Source organism: Notamacropus eugenii, chromosome 5, assembly GCF_028372415.1.
Source record: "Notamacropus eugenii isolate mMacEug1 chromosome 5, mMacEug1.pri_v2, whole genome shotgun sequence".
NCBI lineage: Eukaryota > Metazoa > Chordata > Mammalia > Diprotodontia > Macropodidae > Notamacropus > Notamacropus eugenii.
The window spans coordinates 211864205-211878900 of record NC_092876.1 but is presented as its reverse complement, the minus strand read 5'-3'; the positions used below and the strand labels follow the sequence as shown (position 1 = coordinate 211878900).

Below are 14696 nucleotides of genomic sequence, written 5' to 3'. Positions count from 1 at the left end.
CCATACACTAACAATCAAGTCTTACAAATTTACACACTTTCTGCACTGTCTAATGCAAAAGAGACTGCATAAAAAAGACCAGACACAAGCACAAATTCATATACTATTTTCCATGTAGAATGTATTACCTTGCTGAAACCATCTTCCAAAATATCAAAAAATATATAACCTATAAAGGTTCAAAAGGTGAATTATAAATGGTTGATAAAATCTAATTTCTTTGGAATTTCAAGGATCTATGATTTCTTATTTATGGGTATTCTCTCTACTAATATAGGTAACAATATGTATATGCCTTAGTAGATTATTTTTTGTGAGTTGCTATGGATAATAAATAAATAAAAATAAATCCCTCCAGCAATAAGCATCTAGCCTTCTTGAACTAGGCTGGATGATAGAGAGAATCTGAAATGAACGCCTTTGCAAAGCTTGGGTTCTAATATCCTACCTAGCCTTGAAGAACTAAGCTTTCCTTGACACTCTAATGAAGGAAAATGTCATTAGCAGACACAAAACATTAAAATATGAACATTGTACATATTAATTGAAAAGATTTGAATTATAGACATATGAAGATAGGCACCTAATCAAAAATATTGCTCAGAGTTTAAATTTATACCATGGCTAGTTAGTTTCAACATCCAAAGAAACGCTAGCAGGAAGTTTCAGTTATAACAATCTATTTATTTTTTGGCAGGAACACAAAACTGAACTTTTTAAAGAAGACAATTTAATGCAATATTTTAAAAAAGGCACTGCCCTTTCCCTAAATTCTTCACCGAATCTGTTCTCTAGTGATGATATATAATTTCAATGTCAATTTTGATTTTGATTACTTGTATGTATTCGTTAATTAAAATTGTATTACCATGTTATTTTGCGTTTCATTATTCAATGAGGAGAAAATACAAGTGGAAATCAATGTAAATGGCAAGAGCTTCCAAGTCTGAGCCTCAGGTTCCTCATATATATATATATATATATATATATATATATATATATATATATATATATATATATATATATATATATATATATATATATATATACACACTAAAGCTGTTGAATTTTCTCTATTCATTTCTTTAAAAAAAAATCTAAAACTGAACATACTAAGTCATGTAAGTTCATACAAAAATGTGTCATCAGGTAAACTTAATGAAATGTTAAAATATTTTATGACCCAAGAGAACAGAAAATCCACTGGGAGCCTCAGCCATACATTCCCTAGATATGGTGCTTCGCAAAAGAATTATTAGGAGTAAAATTAAGACAAAATAAAATGTTGGGGTTGGCCCCCAAACCTCCGTGAATCTTTCACCTGGCTATATCCACATTGAAAAAAGCCAGGAATAGGGTTACACTGGTAAAAGAAGCAAAAATCTGGTCCCTGAGCTAAGGATGTCTCTGTGGCTTTTTCTCTGACCATGGATTCAAATGAGAGAATCAAAGAGAATTAGCATTTAAAAACAGAAAACCATAACTGTTTGATAAATACTGACCAAATCAAAATAGTCTGCCTTAAGAGCATAGCCTTCAGAAAGTAAAAAAAAAAAAAATACTAATTATAAGCTAGGGCAAGGTCTCTTATGAAGGAACCCAAACACATACAGTAGGTACTTCAAAGGAAAGGTTATGTTTAAGAACATTAGCTAGCAGGGAGAACCCTGTTCTTTGTTTAAAATAATAGCTTTGCAAATGCCCATAGCCAAGATTCTTGGGAAGAAAGCAAAAAAAATCCAAGAAGAATGCTGCTGGTTCTTAGGCAAGCGCTTCTGGAATTCTGAAAAAGAAAAAAGCTAGAAATGCCTATGGGTTTTTAAACTGACAAGTTTTTAAGCCCCCAAAGTTTAATGGCACCTGTTCTTTTCTTTTTTTTTTTTTGAGCAAGGGAGTCACAGCTTTCAGATGAGCCAGGAAGTAGATCACTCCATAGCTATGGGAACCATCTACTGTCAGGTGTGTTCAGCAGAGCAACACCCTGTAGAAACTATGAGACCAAAAAGGACAACAGTATGGCTAACAGCACCCTTTTTACAATCCTCATCCTTCCTGATTTCACTTCAGACTGAGACATTGCCACTCACTCTCTTTCCTTGGTAATCTCTTCTCTCTAGGTTTTTACAACACCACTCTTTCCTGGTTCTTTTCCCATCTACATGACTGCTCTTTCTTAGCATACTTTGTGGGATCAGAGACAGCTTGTTGCACAGTGGATGAAGCATTGTGCCTGGAATCAGGAATTCAAATACAGTCTCAGACACTTGTTAGCTGTGTGACCCTGGACAAGTCACTTAACCACTTCTGCTTACTCAACCTTCTCAACTCTAAAACGGAAATAATAATAGCACCTACCATCCAGGTTTGTTGTGAGGATCGAATGAGATAATATTTGTAAAAGGGCTTAGCACAGCGCCTTGTACAGGAAGACTTTCCACATCTCTCTTGATTCTAGTGCTTTCCTTCTGTTGATTATTTCATTTATCCTTTATATAGTTTTTGCATACTTCTATGCATTCTGTCTCCCCCATTGTACTGTGAACTCCTTGAAGGCAGGTACTATCTTTTATCTTTCATTGTATCCCCAACACTTACTACAGTGACTGGCACATAGTAGACATTTAATAAATGGTAACTAGTAAGGCTTTTGTTTTATTCACTCAAACTTCCTTTTTTCTTTTATTACTTTTTCTAGTCATGTCTATAACCCCTTGTAGCTTTTCTCTTCCTCTGTATTTTGCTCAAGTTTTCCATATATATATATATATATATATATATATATATATATATATATATATATATATATATATATATATATATACACACATATGTGTATATAGATGTGTATATTTAACTATATTTTTATATATTTAATTAATAATAATAATAATATAATTGTATATTTAATAATAGCAAGGATTGGGTTTCTTATCTGTTTTTCTTTCAAGGAATGTACAGTATCATACTACTAATTCTCTCTACTTTAGCAGATGAAGGCTCATGGTAGCTTAAGCAGGGATTCTTAACCTAGGGTCCATGAACTTAAAAAGAAAAGAGAACTATATTCCAATAAAATTAGTTTCTTTTGCAGTTTTCCATATTTTGTTTTACGTATTTAAAATTAAATTTGAGGTGTCTATAGCTTTTACTCTACCACAAAATAGATCCATATCACATATACTCACATACACACAAAAAAAGTTAAAAATTCTCAGCTTAGCAGAACTTGAACAATTCTACACAACTGTTCAAAAGAAATTTAGAAGAATTAATAATCATTTAGAGTTGCTGTAATACTTTGTTATGCTTCCAGATCAATGGTGAATGTCCATCCTGTTGAGAGATAAAACATATTGGCAGTCTGAAGAAGACAGGACAATCACACTTTGAAAATTATGCCTGGACCTGTGATCATTGACTAAGATCCACCTGCAGACAAAATATGTTTCTATTCTGTAGCAAACTTTGGAGAAGTCACAGGTTAGGATAAAACAGAGCACACAAGGAATGCTTCAGAGTGAAACTTATCTTGGCAGGCATTTCATTAGAGCTGTGAAAACAGGGAGAATTGAATCTACTGACAAATGAGGGATTCTCTGGCATGGAATGATGATACACAGATGGTTTTCTCTAGCAAAGGACTTGAGGAGCTACTTTAAGCAGAGCCCCAGGAGGCACCCTGACAGGAAGCAATACCACTGCTACATGACAGGAGTTTAGCAGAATTATAAGAAGAATGTTCTACTTTAGACCTTCAAGTGAAGACACCCCCTGGAAAACTTATCTGGTACAAGAATGTTATTAAATAGGTTTCCAATGGAAGGGCTGTTCATCATAGGATATTTTTCTTGCTGGTGTGGTTTTTTCCTGAGCTCTAATATAAGTTTTATTTAAAAAAATAACTTTCCCTCTTGGACTTTTGTGAACTGTGTGCTTATAAGAGTAGCTGTTCATAGCACACATGGCAACATCACAAAGTGAGATTCTTATATACTCTTTGTTAGATGAGGGAAAAGGCCGGTTACATAAAAAACAAAAATCTCAAAAATATATATAGACCCTTCCTGTGAAGTAAAAGCCTTTGACACAAATCTGGCTTCAAATTTATGCAAAATCTACCTTTATGAATCAACTACTACAGTAAAAAATACAAAAAAGTAACCAAAATAACCCTGCCCTCTCAAAGCATATCTTGCTGTGAATTGGACACAGAAACAAGTCTAAAAAATAATATGATGACAATTAGAGAAAAAAGAGAGGATCCTGAAAGTTGAGGAGATCAGGAAAGGGTTCATGAAAGGCACAACATTTGAATCATGGAAAGTGCCATTTCATTTAGTAGGAGTAGGTCATTTCAAGCACAGGATGCAAAGGCCAGGAAGCCAAACATGGTGGTGACTATTCATGAAATAACAATAGATTCAATTATGCAACAACACTGAAAGAGGTGTAACATCAGCTAGGCTGAGAAAGAGATAAGACTAGTGACAGATTGCAGAGATCCTGGAAGGGAAAACTAAGAAATGAAACTTTACTAGGCACAGAAGAATTCAATAAAGGTTTTTGAGTAGTGGTTTTGAACATGATTAGATTATATTTAAGGACAAATCTAGCTTTAATAGCAAAGATAGGCTGGAAAGGAGTGAGTCAGAGATGGCTTATACAACCTGTAAAATAATTAAGGACAAAGTTTATATCAACATATCAATATTCTCTCTCTCTCTCTCTCTCTCTCTCTCTCCTCTCTCTCTCTCTCTCTCTCTCTTTCTCTCTCTCTCTCTCCCCCCCCATCAAATGTCACACAAATTAATCCACTATACAATTTAAGCTATGTCATATAGAAGAAAAGATGATTATTCTTCAATTTCAACATAATGTCCTACAAAAAAAACCCCTGTTAATTGCTATGGAAGATCTTTCTACATATTCATGTTGCAACTCTTGGGAGGCATTTTCATGATCACTTCTTGATTATGCTTAAATTTGTTTTTTCCTACCACTTGAGAAAACATTGTAAGGTATGAGCCAGGACCCAAAGAAAAGCAACAATTAATTGTTTAAACAAATTAAAAAAAAAATAAACTGATGCTGAGTGGTTAAATACCTTGTTCAGAATTACATAGCTAGTAGGTATCTGAGGATGGATTCCAACTTGTCTTCCTAACTCCAAGTCACATCCTTTGCCCACTGGACCACCTAGCTGCCTGAGAGTAATTATATCTGAAGAAGGGTAATTAATAAGTAAAACATCTTCAAAACATGAGTTAAGAATACATAAGAAAAAGAGGAAGGATATGTGTATGTCTTCACTGAAAGGACCCTAGATGTCTCCTTTGCCGCTTCTACTCTGTCTCTCTCAAAAACAAGGCTATTGGACTCTCTTTTCTCTTACATACAAAGGACCATAACCTTCCATATTTTTAATGAGATTTTGCTTTCATTTACTTATGAATTTAAATCATCCCTTTGTTAAAATAAAGACATGCAAATATTTAATAGCAGAATCAAGATTTGAACCCAGAGTACAGTTTGCTAAGTTGCTATAGGAACAAATCTGTATCGCTTCAACTGTTATAATGAGCAAACATAAGATGACCATCAGTTATATCTTTATAAATAGATGTATTTTGGGAGTATTTATAGTGCTTTCTAAAGTTTATAGTTGCTTAATCATTCCCAGTTCTTGTGTGAATTACTAGCTAAACGTTTAATGTGTATCAAGGAAACACAAGCCTCCCCAGAGCTAAATGCACCATCCTCAAATAGCTGCTACTGACTACACATCTGACATTTCAAAAAATGCTTTTATCTGGGCATGGGTAGACCTTTGGGAATTTTCCCCGCATCTTAAGAGAAAAAAAGACTGAAAAGTTAAAAGACAAGACTAGCCTTTGTTTTTCCTACATTTTGCCAGGAAAAAAATGTACCTTCTAAGCTAAAAATTGTCATTTGCAGGGTCATAGGCTCTTATAATTTGGTGCTGGGGATTTTAAGATCATCTTATCCAACATTCTCATGTAATACAAAGAAGAGATGGAAAAGAGTATGCTGCTAGGCTGCAAGAGTCTCATCATTATAGACATATTTCCATAAAGGCAAGGTCAACAATTCTACATGTACTTAGCAGCACCTCTTCTATTTAAAAAAAGTGCCGAAGAACCTTCTATGCAAATGTCAACAGACATGCTGAGAGCAACTGAAAGCAACTGGTAATCCTTTTGACTATTATCCTTCAGACTCTTACAATAATACAGTAACGAGCATTTATTTAGACATTTATACAGAAAAGCATTTATTCACATAGCCAATGCATAAACATCTGAAGGGGAGGTTTTTTAAGAATCATCTATTTTATTTTTTTGCTTGACCCGTTTTTTAAGTTTATAATCAAATTGCAGTCTTTGCACAAATCTAATATGTTTTGCTTCTACATACCTTGACATTTAGTGACTTCAATGCAAATATGAGAAAAAGTGAGCATGCAAAAAGTACATTGGAAAGTATGGATCAGGAATAAGTAGCTAAATAAATGAAAAGAATTTCAGGCTCCAAAGAAGCCTTGTATCAATATGACAAGTAAAGAAGTAGAATGCTGTGATCATGGCTAGTACCAAATAATATGGTACGACCCAAAAAAGTGAAATTGATTACATTTTAAGGGACAGGAAATGACTTGTGACTAATGTGCAAGTCATTCTTGAATTGGCTGCCTATGTAAATTCAGACTATTTATTTGTTTAAAACAAAAACAAAGTCAAAATTAGTCCAAATCTAGAAGAAAGCATGAGAAAAAAATTGTTGTTCAGTCATGTCCAACTCTTCATGACTGTGAAGTTTTTTTGGCAAAATCCTGCAATGGTTTGCTACTTGTCTCCAGCTCATTTTACAGATGAGGAAACTGAGGCAAACAGGGTTAAGTGACTTGTCCAGAATCATATTGATAGTAAGTGCCTGAGGCCAGACTTGAATTCACAAAGATGAATCTTTCTGACTCCAGGCCAGGTCTCCATTCATTGCACCACCTAGCTACTCAAGAAAAATATGGCACATGCATCAAAATAACTAAATCCTGAAGTATATAACTAAAGCATTTTTGATAAATGAAATATTGGTGGAAGAAAGGATTTTCACTGTTGAAAGTAATTTCAAATAGAAACTTTACCAATGTGAGTCAATTGTTGGAAAAAGAACCCAAATGTATATTAAAGACCTCCATCAACAAACTGCTGACATTGTCAAGTGACTACATAAAGAAGTGAAAGATTATGGAAATTTAGAATATTAATCCATTTGTAGACTACTAGAGAGACGGATGGTAGCAGATTAAACGTACTTGTTAACAAGATGGCTCCTAGAGGAGCCCAGCTCTTCTATGCAGACTGAAGCAAAGTTGTAAATAGGTAACTGGGAGGACAATGGTCATGAAGACTAAAGAGAAACAGCAGTAATTTCTTCTTCCAGTCCAGCTTAGAAGAATATAGTCAGGATGCTACTGATTAGGAAATGAAAGCTGAAGCAGAAAAAGGAGAGTAAGTGAATTCTAATAAATGAAGCCTTAGTCCTATGGATGTCACAAATTCTATGACTTAGAATGCTATATTGGTTTGAAACTTGACCAACATCTGATAAATAGATCCTGAAAATGTGGAATGCTTTGAGTAGGGTTGGAGGACCAGTGGAGGCAGAAGCATATATATGTGGGTGGGGGAATCTAAGAGAGAAGAAGAAAAGAGGAGAGGAGAGGAAAGAGGGGAAAATATTTTATCTTGTGCTGTCAAAGAAATAAGCCAGAATATTTCAATTTATAGCTTAATCAAATGCTATAATCATATCATATGCCACAAGGGAGAAAGTTTTCTGCATAGAAGGGAAAACTTCTAATCCAGTTGTGCAAGCTTAAATATTTTTACACTGTGAAAAAAAATAAATGAAGGTTTTTGAAAAGATTAATAGATGTATACAAAGCTGAGAGACTAATGGAGGTAAAAAATTAGGTATGATAATGAAAATATACAAGTATTTAGTGAAGCACAACAGCTGAAAGAGGGTGGACATTGTTGGGTCATCATTTGAAAGTGGTAAAATGTTAATGGATGATTGATTTCAGTAAGGAGTACAAGCATTTAGATTATTCTGAAAAAAAAATCATACTTTATTACAGGAAAGAACTTTCTTTTTTCCATAGTTTCCTCACATCAGTAATGTCTAGACTACCCCCAGTACAACAGCAGAAGTAGGGTTTATATCTAAGTCAATAAGCATGATTTCATACTTAGTTATATCTGAACTGGGAGTAGAAGAGGCAATAATAATAGGAGTCTTTTAGATCATCTAAAATTTCATTTTTTACAGCTAACAGCACCATGGACCCAGGAATACAAATCATGGACCTGGAGAATAATTGCCTAAATTAAAAAAGTATAAATGAAGGGGAAAAAAGGTAAAATTATCACCATACTTCCTTTATGCTCTATGAGATTAAGAGCTAACCATAGCATTATTAGTAGATAGTCGACTCACAGGACAGTACTGCTGCTGTACATTGTTATCCTGCCTTTAGCATGGTCCTTTAGGTCATGCTTCTCTTTTGCACAATATCCTTAGGTTTGTATAGGGTAATTTCTCTCTCATTGCTACTTTAACATATATAAGAATAGTACTGAAGGATTTTCTATTTCTTTGCTAATATTTATCATGAACCTGCTCTAACTGAAAATTAACATTATCTTTTTTTACCCATTACATCTCTTTGAAATGGTCTTCTTTCTGTATTACATTTCAGTCAATGGATTTTATACAGGGAAAAAAACCCAAAAACTATAGACAATAAACTCTGACTGGATCGAATTCAGAAGACATTAAACTACATTTTCTTATTAGATAAACTCTTATTAGATAATCAAGAAGGCAGCACTTTTCCATCAGCCACCTGAGTAGGTAAGAAGTTTTCTCCAAAATGCAGGCAAATATCATTTTTAATACTACCACAGACAACTGGCACGTGAAATCGCAATTTTAACAGATAACTTGTAGGATGTATTTGTGCTTCAACTAACCCTAAACAGATGACATTTTTGCAAAATGATAATAAAAGTGATTACTCCACTAGGACAAAGGGACCATTTGAATAGTTCACATTTAAATATCACTGCATAAATGAAACACATTTATTAAACACCAATGATAAACACTGCCATATTAGGTGTAAGTGATGACAAATATTAAAAAAAAAGAGACCTTTCTGTTTTTAAGGAAGTCACACTTCAACTGAATTTTCAAGAAAATTCAATCAGAGGGAAGATGGAAAGACATAGTAGTTTTAATGGTATACCAGTGGTGCAAATGGGAAGGTCCAGGAGCCCTTAGCTTCTATCACATATTAATGCAACAAGGTTGCAGGATAGGCCTGCTGATCTTCCATCTCAGTGGAAGGAGTAGACTTGGTGATTCAATCTTGTCTAAGTCATATGAGCAATCAAATGCCCCGGATAGGTTCTGGGCCCAGAGATAAGAGAGAAGGAAAGAGAAGAAGGCAAAGAGTCTATTACAGACAAGTTTATGCTTAAGGATTTTTCTCATAAGTGCCCTGTGAGATATGTTGGTGAGGTAATAGTGGGTTATTATCCCTGTTTTACAGAAGAGGAAATTGACGTATCTAGCAGTTTCAATCACTTGCCTATAGCTGTGCAGCTAATCAGTGTCAATCCCCAGCTCTACTTCTGTGCTCTTTCCACTATAACTAAAGCCTAATTGACCTTTGTATCAGCCCACAATATTAGGACTTTCCTGTTAGTGTGAGAAATTCTCTCTCCAGCGCAGTAAACATTTTCTCCATCCTCTACCATAACAATACACTACTATGTGCTATTTACAGGGGAAAAATATCACTTATGAAAGTTAACACCTAAAGGAGAGGGGAAAAAAAGGAGAAATAGGAAAACTGTATCACAATTTCTTCCCATATTCAAAAGTATCATTTTGTTAATTATCACGTCATTCCTATCTGAAACATCTCAAATGAAAACACTCAGAGTTTCAAGAACACATAAGGGAAAATCATCAAGAGGTAACTAGGAGACAGATGAGCGGTATTCCACTGTGGCCTACCAAAATTATAGATCTAGATCTTTTTCTCTTCTTCCTGCCCACCTCTAACTAACGTTGATTCTCCCCTTTCTCTCTTCACCCTTATCAACACCTCATCTCTCAGTAACCGATCTAGGTATTGCTTGGCTTAGTTAATAGCATTAAACCTAAGAAGCTCGGTGGAACATTGTATTGATGGCTGGGCCTAAAGTCAAGAAAACCTGAATTCAAGTGTAGCCTTATGTCATTACTACCTGTTTGACTCAGGGCAAGTCATTTAACTTCTGTCTTTCTCAGTTTCCTCAATTCCAAGATGGAAATCATAATGGAACCCAATGGCACCTACCTCCCACAGCTGTTGTGAAGGTCTGCTTAGATAATACTTATGGAGTGCTTAGCACAGTGCCTGCACATAGTAGGTGCCATATAAAAGCTAGCTATTCTCATTCAAGTCTAAACAAGTTGCCAATTCTTGCCTGTGGTGTTCAGACCTCTACTTTTCACTGGTTAATTTAAACTATGATAGTCACTTGGCATTAGCTTTCTAATGACTAGAAATGTGATTTTTCAGCAATGTATTCATTGAAAATAAATTCCATTTCAAGCAAACAAACTGCCTGTCACATGAAGTTCAATATAATGGGATTTTACCCTCAGTATAAATGTGTTCATAAGTGCTGGTGAAGGGGGAGTTAGGAAATTGAGCGGAAAAGATAAGATTGATCATAGTGGGATTGGGGGAGTCAGAAAAAGTGTTTTGAAGTACTTAAAGTTTTAGTCTGGTTTTGAAGTCCAATAGGGATGAATCAAAAGAAAGGAATAAGGGATTCCATAGACAAAGAAAATGTGTTTAGAAGCAGTGTACAAGGCATGTTTGCAAATCCTTATCTGTAAAAAAAAATCTGTTTCTTATTTTATAATTAAATGTGACTTTTTTCTTTAAAAAGTTAATGAAACCCAAAATAATCTGTCATTACAGTAAGATATTTTAGATGTATAAAAATGTTGTTTGACATATTCTACCATTAGAAACATTTCCTGGAAAAAAGTCACTACACTTTCAGAATACTCACCAATGTGATGAAATGTTGAAATTGAATTAAAATAATTTCTATCTAAAATTAAAATACTTTTCCATTTCAAATCATGTATAAATCCTATCTCGTGAAGGCCACATGATTAGTAAATTTATTTTTAAAGTGAATCTTTTGTTGAGTAATCTATACTCAAACCATCAAAAGCTTATTACTATTGTGTGGTGAGAATAATATACTTTTCATTCTAGGACTAATTTATTTAAACATTAAGTTATAGAGTCAAGATCATTGATCAAAAGGAACTTTTTTTAAGAATGTGGGGGGTTTAGAAAACTAATGCTGTTTATAAGAATTTTTTAGAAAGAATTTTGAAAAAAAAATTTTATGATATTTTAAGGATTATAAAATACTTCTTTTAATATTCACAACTCTATTAGATTGGTAGTACAGGTGTTATCATACGCCATTTTACAGATGAAGAAAGCGAGGCTTAAAGAATTAAAATAACTTCCCCATATCTGCATGACTAGAAAGTGTCAGAAGCAGAATTTTAACTGAATCTAGGGTCATTTCCCTACCCTACCCCCAGGGCACCCCCATGGTACCTTACCCCCAAGAATTCTAGATGGAGTCATCTACACTGCCATTACAAGTCAAAATTCTTCCACCACTAATGCCAGATTTGGCCACTAGTGCCAGATCTTGTCATAAAATGTGTATTAACATTCAGTGAAGACAGATCTATACACTGAGACATTACTTGGATTCCTCTGTGAGAAACAGCAAATCGGAAAAGTGACTTCTACCACTATGACATCAATGCAAACCCATGGATGTTGCTAAGTGAGGACACTGCTACTGATGGAGGACCCAAATTGGTGTTTGATCATCAGATGTGTATGGATTCTGAAAAACACATGATCTATACTTTTGGTGGAAGAATTTTGACTTATAATGGCAGTGTAGATGACAGTAGAGTCAGTGAACATCAATTCAGTGGTTTATTTGCTTTTAACTGCCAACGTCACACATGGAAACTTCTTTGAGAGGATTCCTGTAATGCTACACTGGAGGACATCCAGTCCTGAATAGGACACTGCACGCTTTTTTACTCAAAAAATTGTTGCTTATATGTATTTGATGGTCAGCGATCAAAACCTTACTTGAATGATTTCTTCAGTTATGATATAGACAGTGACCATGTGGACATCATATCAAATAGCACCAAGAAAGATTCTGGGATGGTCCCAATGATGGGTTTTACACGAAAAGCAACCATTGATACAGAACTGAATGAAATACATGTCCTGTCTGAACTCAGCAGAGACAAACAAATGAGGGATGAGAATGTCAGGAACTCCTTCCGCATTTATGACATTGTGAGGAATAGTTGGTCTTGTGTCTATAAAAATGATCAAGCTGCAAAAAATAATCCAAGTTAAAGTCTATAGGAGGAGGAACCATGCCCGAGATCTGCCCAACAACTTGTGTATGATGAATTACACAAGGTTCATTATTTGTTTGGTGGAAATCCTAATAAATCCTGTTCTCCAAAGATGAGATTAGATGACTTCTGGTCACTGAAACTCTGCCATCCTTCAAAGGAACACTTGTTGAGGCATTGTAAATATCTCATAATGAAACACAGGTTGGAAGAAAAAGCTCAGACTGATCCTCTTAGTGCTCTGAAATATTTGCAGAATAACATTTATGTAACTGTGGATCATTCAGACTCAGAGGAAACAAAAGAATTTCAGCTCCCAGCTTCAGCTCTGTTCAAGTCTGGCTCAGATTTCACAGAACTCAGCTTTTTGGATGTGGATCACACCTATGCTCAAAGAACTCAGCTCTTTGATATCTTACCAAATTTCTTTCCAGACAGCATGACCCCTCACAAAGGAAACCTGGTTGACCTCATCACACTGTAACTAAAGAATCATTTGAGTCTCATCTATGAAGAAAAGAAGTCTACGTTCAGTATGTGGGATTTTGACCGACAAGTTGCAGTGATAGAGGACTACATCAGATCTTTGAAGGGATCTCACTGTTTTCAGTTTTGACCCTCTTCCTTTATACCCTCAGTTCACCACACTTTCCTCTTGCTAATTAGGCTAATAAAGTGGAATTGGTATTCTTTCTTATTGAAAAAAAATTCTAGGGGGAGGGGTCATCATGTAAGGAACTCTATAATCCAGATTTTTTAAAAAGAAATTTCTATTGATGACACCATTTTTATTCCATTTACCCAGGCTCATATTCTCAGATGAGAACTCTTCACTTACCCTCACCAAGACATTCAATTAGTTGCTAAATCTTGTCAGTTCTACCTCCTTAGTTTTTCTCATATCTGTTCTTTTTTTATTCTCTCACTTACTATTTGCATAACCTTGAGCAAATAACTTAATTCTTTTTGGATTTAGTTTGCTTTTTTTGCACAATGATGTGGTTGAACAAAATTGAGTTTCCAACTCTAAATCTATGATCTTCTTTTATCTCTTCAAACCATCTTTCACATATCTGCCAAAAATGAGTTTCCTAAAACACATGTATCACCATATCATGAAATAGTAACAGCTTCCTATTGATTAAGGCCAACATTGCCTCCTCTTTTGACACATAAAAGTCTGTCACAATCTGTCTCCAGTCTGCTTTTCTAGGTCTCTGTATATCATTCAATTTCATGCTTCCTTAAGACAAAGATGGAAGAAACTTCTAGAAAATGATTTCAATGGTCCCTGGAGTCTACTGGGTCCTTTGGTTTCCCTTCCTCTCTGATTAGCAGCCTACTCAAAATCTGCTGCCACAAGCCTACCAGAGCCACGACTGGGTGAAAATTTCTCACATGTAAAGCTAGTATGCTTCCCTTAGTTCACAACACCACTCAGCCAAGTTTGTGAACCTTATCCACATATCTAATGTAGAGTCCTAAAATGGGTGGCACGCTTTGTCCAGAGTGACCCAGATGACTCTGAAAGTGAATTTTCAAGGCCTATTTTCTACCTCCTCTGTGCCTCTAACAGGTCCCTGCCCCCACATCTGCTTTCTCTTTCGGTCATTTTTGCTCCCACTACTTCTGCAGTTAACTAAGACTTTTGCCAGTTTTGTGCCTATCTCACATTAGAGGAACTCCTAAGCCAATGACACACACATTCTATGTTCAAGCTTAACTTACATTTGTTATTGTTCCCTGTACATGACATTCTCTCTTCCACCTACATGCCTTTGACAAAACAATACCTCATGCTTTGAATGTTCTCTTTCCTTACCTCTAACTCTTGGAATCTCTAGGGCTCTTCAAGGTTCAGCTTAAGGGCCACCTCCTATATGTCTTTTCTTGATATCTCCAGATGATAATTACTCTTTCCCCTACCACTAATATAGCTTTTTATTTACTTTTTTAAAATTTATTTATCTAGTATACATGATTTATGCATATATTTCCCTCATAATTTATAAGCCCTTTAGGAAGACCAACAGTTTTTTTGTTTTGTTTTGTTTCATTCGGTATCATTTCATGGAGCAGATTATCTGGCACATAGTAGTCACTTAATAAATGCTTGTTGAATGAACAAA

General features: G+C 35.0%; 1 protein-coding gene and 1 pseudogene across 3 annotated transcripts in view; one reads left to right on the top strand and one right to left on the bottom strand.

The window, feature by feature from the left end:
* GALNT13 (polypeptide N-acetylgalactosaminyltransferase 13) overlaps positions 1 to 14696 on the bottom strand; it is an 800956-nt gene that overhangs the window by 474228 nt on the left and 312032 nt on the right. The gene's annotated exons all lie outside the window — the stretch shown is intronic.
* Positions 11836 to 13051, top strand: LOC140505731 (muskelin pseudogene; annotated as a pseudogene).